The sequence below is a fragment of the Orycteropus afer genome, unplaced genomic scaffold (genome assembly GCF_000298275.1).
Source record: "Orycteropus afer afer isolate SDZICR_OR568_19922 unplaced genomic scaffold, OryAfe1.0 scaffold00116, whole genome shotgun sequence".
In the NCBI taxonomy this organism is placed as follows: domain Eukaryota; kingdom Metazoa; phylum Chordata; class Mammalia; order Tubulidentata; family Orycteropodidae; genus Orycteropus; species Orycteropus afer.
Window position 1 is genome coordinate 9,509,988 of NW_006921703.1, and position 5,779 is coordinate 9,515,766.

Below are 5,779 nucleotides of genomic sequence, written 5' to 3' on the forward strand. Positions count from 1 at the left end.
AAAAAAAAAAAAAAAAACCTCACTGCCCTCAAGTTGATTCCAACTCATAGCGACCCCTCCTTGGGTTTCCAGGGTGGTATCTCTAGGAAAGTTGATTGCCCAGTCTTCCTTCTGAGGAGTGGCTGGTAAGACTGAACTGCCAGCTTTCTGGTTAGCAGTCAAGTGCTTTAGGCACTATGCTACCAGAACTCCTGACCCAATGAATAGTACTTTATAAAGCCTTCAAAAACAGACTTTTGAAACCCAATCCAATTTTTAGAACATCTTCTAAAATTTACTGCCAGAAAAAGCTTTTGTATCCTAAAGAATCATTTGTCATGAACAGTAACTATAGAAAATCTACATGAAAGTTCAGACCAAAACTGAAAATCAAGCAAAATACTTTTATGGACCCTAGGAGCCTATAACTTATGCTGTTGTTTGGTTCCGTATTAACTTCCTTCTCTTATTTATTATTTCTCCTTTTCTTATTCTTTATTATGCTTATTTTATTGTTGTGTTCACATTCTTCACTGTGTGAGTGCTTTCATTAAGTAGAGATTAAGTATGAATAAATACAAATAAATAGGTAATTACTTTTAGCTTTCCTTAAATCTCAGATTCTAAAACCAAATCAAACCTACTGTCATCATCAAATTGATTCTGACTCATAGTGATCCTATCAGACAGAGTACAACTCTCTCAAAGGTTTTCTAAGGCTTTAAATCATTATGGAAACAGAGTACTGAAAATGAATATCAATAACTTGACATCACCTAACTACAACAACAATAACATCATTGGTATCACACACAATCAAATTTTTCTGAAGATAATGCAAAAACAGTTGCAGGACTATATCAATAAGGAATTACCAGAAATATAAGCCAGATTCAGATGGGGACATAGAACGAGTGATATCATTGCTGAGGTCAGATAGATCTTGGTTTGAAGGAAAATACCAGAAAGATGTTTACTCATGTTTTATTGACTGTGCAAAAGGTTCGACTGTGTAGATCATAACAAATTATGGATAACATTGCAAAGAATGGAAATTCCAGAACACTTAATTGTGCTTATGCAGAGTGTGTACATAGACCAAGAATCAAATCTTCAAACAGAGCAAGGGGTTACTACATGATTTAAAATCAGGAAAGATGTGTCTGGGTTGTATCCTTTCATTGTAAGTGTTCAATCTGCATGCAGAGCGAATAATCTGAAAAGCTGGACTAGATGAAGAAGAATGTGGCATCAGGATTGGAGGTAGTCTCATTTACAACCTGTGATATGCAAATAATGCAACCTTTGTGGAAATTGAAGAGGACATGATGTACTTACTGGTGAAGATTAAAGACTACATCCTTCAGTATGGATTATACTTCACCATAAAGAAAACAAAAATCCTCACAACTGGACCAACAAGCAACATCATGATGAATGGAAAAATATTGAACCTGTCAAAGACTTGATTTAATTTCGATCCACAATCAACAACCATACAAGCAGCAGTTAAGAAATCAAGTGACATATTACATTGGGACAAATCTGCTGCAAAAGACTTTTTGAAAGTTAAAAAACAAATGTGTCATTTTGAAGAATAAAGTGAACCTGACTGAAGCCATGGTATTTGCAATCACTTCATATGCATTAGGAAGATGGACAATGAGTAAATAAGGAAGACCAAAGAAAAACTGATGCCTTTGAATTATGGTTTGTGAAGATACTGAATGTACCATGGACTGTCAGAAGAACAATCAAATCTATCTTGGCAGAAAAGTACAGCCGGAATGCACCTTACAAGCAAGGATGACAAAACCTTCTCTCATATGCTTTGGACATATTATCAGGATGAACCAGTCCCTTGAGAAGGACATCATGCTTTGTAAAGTAGAGGCCAGCACAAAAGATGGAAGACCCTCAATGAGATGAATTGACACAGTAGCTGCAACAATAGGCTCAAGAAAGCAATGAGTGTGAGGGTGACACAGGATGAGTCAGTGTTTCACTCTTTTGCACATCGGGTCAATATGAGTCAGAAGTAACTCAACAGCACCTGACCACAACAAAGTAACCATATGTTATAAAACATTTTACATAAAAACACACTTTAAATAATTAAAGGAACATTTCAACATAGTATCATCAATTCTTTGTTGCCTTCATAATAAAATAAAATTCCTCTTGAAAATTATTTATGTTAAAGTGATTCTTCTTTTTCAAAGAATCCAGGAAAAATTTATTTAAACAAAAAGTATATTATTGCATAACCTAATGATTGTAGAACAGACCATCAACTACTCATATACAACTTCAACTTGAAGTTGAAGGAAATTGAAACAAGTCCATGAGAGCCAAAATATGACCTGACTATATCCTTCCTGGGACCTCTGGTAGCATAGTGCTTAAGGGACTTGACTGCTAACCAGAAGGCTGGTGGTTCAAACCCACCAGCCACTCCTCTGAAGGAAGATGGGGCAGTCTACTTCTGTAGTGATACTGCCTCAGAAACCCAAGGAGGGGTCGCTATGAGTTGGGTCCAACTTGACCGCACATAACAACAACAACAACAACATATCCTTCCTGAATTTAGAAACCATCTAAAGAATAGATTTGATGCATTGAAAACCAATGACTGAAAACCAGATGAATTATGGGATGACATCAAGAACATCATCCATGAAGAAAGCAAGAGGTCACTAAAAAGACAACAAAAGAAGAGAAGACCAAAATCGTTGACAGAAGAGACTCTGAAAATTGTCCTTGAGTGGAGAGTAGCTAAAGCAAATGGAAGAAATGACAAGATAAAAGAGCTGAACAGATTTCAAAAAGCAGCTCGAGCAGACCAAGCCAATTACTATAAAGAAATGTGCAAAGGCCTGGAATTAGAAAACCAAAAGGGAAGGACATGCTCAACATCTCTCAAGCTGAAAGAACTGAGAAAAAATTTAAGCCTTGAGTTGCAATATTGAAAGATTCTATGGGCAAAATATTGAATGATGTAGGAAGTATTTAAAGAAGATGGAAGGAATACACAGAGTTGAACCAACAAGACCTGGTCCATCTTCTAGTGGTGGCATATGATCAAGAACGAATGCTATTGAAGAAAAAAGTTGAAGCTGCACTGAAGGAATTGGTGAAGAACAAGGCACCAGGAATTGACGGAATACCCATTAAGATGTTTCAATAAATGGATGTCCCACTGGAGACACTCACTTGGTTATGCCAAGAGATTTGGAAGACAGCCACCTGATCAACAAAAAGGTCCATATTTGTACCCATTCCAACAAAAGGTGATCCCACAGAATGTGAAAATTATCAAACAATATCATTAACATTGCATGCAAGTAAAATCTTACTGAAGATAATTCAAAAATGGCTGCAGTACCTAAATGCCCATCAATGGATGAATGGATAACCAAAGTATGGTACATGCACACAATGGAATACTATGCTACATAAAGAACAATGAGGGATACATGAATCATCTCACAACATAGATGAACCTGGAGGACACTATGCTAAGTGACATAAATTACTCACAGAAAAACAAGTACTGTATGAGCCCATTACTATAAAAGGATAAAGAAGGGTTTACTTGTGAAAGGGAACTCACTTAGTAGGTTACTGGGGTGAGGAGGGAAGGTAGGGATTAATTCCAGGCTAGTTGGGGCCCACACGCAGATATAGATAGGGGGAGGGATGTATGGGAAGGATCTGTGACCACCATGATAACATTAGGAAATGGGAGGACACTGAAGTTTGCACATAAGAGAGAGATGACAGATGCTAATACCAAACAATATGTCCACAAGACCACACTGCCATTAACACCAAACACCAGGCTATAGATAAACACATAAACATCTGAGAGGATCAGATGGGGGTCAGTGAACAGGAGTATACTCTAGACTAAGGGTAGATTCAGCTGAGGCTAATCTTGCACAGACACCAGTGATACAAAATGCCTGTAGTCCTTACAGAAACAATAGAAGACAGACACAGAGTAATCCCTCAGAGACAACCAGACACTATGGGAGAGAGATCCAATAGATCTACCATCTCAGGACCACAGTACTGGGGGACACCAGATTCAATTGGCACAACAAAATACATAAAACCCTTGCTCCACATCTTATATTGGTGAGTAGCGACTAGGGTCTTAAAAGTTTTCAAGTGGCCATGTAAGATGCAGCTAATGGTATCCTAGCATCAGAATTGAAGAAGAACACACACAAAAAAAGGGGAGAATTTGGAAGCAATCAGCCATAGGACATGATAGCCCTCAAGACCAGAAGAAATAGATGATGTCCAGCTACCAATGCCAACCATTCAGGAAACGATCAAATCTGGAGAACCTGAATAGAGTGGAAGGGAAAATATGGAAAAAAATTCAAAAACTCAATAATGACCAGAATTACTGGTCAGATGAAATCTGGTGAGACCTCCAATACTATGGCCCTGAAATACATTTTGCACCTGGTAAAACGCACCCCCAGAACTGGCTCTCAGCCCAGTAGTTAACAAGACGTACACAGAGACCGCTCAATCCAGGATGATGCACCCACATACTCTTTGGTAATACATCCCTTAGAGCAATAGACCATGGGACACCAGAGGACCAACATTCAAATTGAGGAAATGCAAGACAAACAGAAGTGCATAAATATGAGGGGCATAGTGGGAGGGTTACAGGATAGGAAGGGGAGGAGACTGGGTTAGGGTTAGACATGGTAAATGGGGAGTGGAACTAAATGTACACATAACGTTGAATGTAAAACAAGCTCTTAAAAAAAAATGGTTGCAGCAATATATTGACAGAGAACTTCCAGAAATGCAAGCTGGATTGAGAAGAGGATGCAGAATGAGGGATATCATTGCTGATATCAGATGGATCTTGCCTCAATGCAAAGATTACCAGAAAGATGTTTACTTGTGTTTTACTGACTATGTAAAAGCATTTGATTGTGTGGATCATAACAAATTATGGGTAACATTGAGAAGAATGGGAATTCCAGAATATTTAATTGTACTCATGAGGATCCTGTATATAGACAAGGAGGCTGTCATTCAAACAGAACAAGAGGACACTGCATGGTTTAAAATCAAGAAGGGAGTGTGTCAGGGTTGTATCCTTTCACCATACTGATTCAATCTATATGCTGAGTAAATAATCTGAGAAGCTGGGCTATCTGAAGAAGAATGTGGCATCAGGACTGGAGGAAGAGTCATTAACAACCTGTGATATACTGATGACACAAGGTTGCTTGCTGAAAGTGAAGATGACTTGAAGCACCTACTGATGAAGATTGAAGAATTACAGCCTGCAGTGTGAATTACATCTCAATATAAAGAAAACAAAAATCCTTACAACTGGACCAATAAGCAGCATCACGATAAATGGAGAAAAGATTGAATTTGTCAAAGACTTTACATTGCTTGGTTCTATAATTGATGTCAATGGAAGCAGCAATCAGGATATCAGAAAATGTATGTTGTTGTTCTTATAAGCCCTCGAGTCGGACCCAATTCATAGCGACCCCTCCTTGGGTTTCTGAGGCGGTATCACTACAGAAGTAGATTGCCCAACCTGCCTTCAGAGGAGTGGCTGGTGGGTTTGAACCGCCAGCCTTCTGGTTAGCGGTCAAGTGCCTTAGGCACTACACTACCAGAGCTCCTTATAGTGTCTTTTAAATTGCATTCTGAAATTTTAAAAAAAATCAGGGACAGGAAAGAATAAAATGTTACTTGACAGTAGATTTCTCACTTTATAAAGAACTTGCTTGTAGGCGGGGCAAGATGG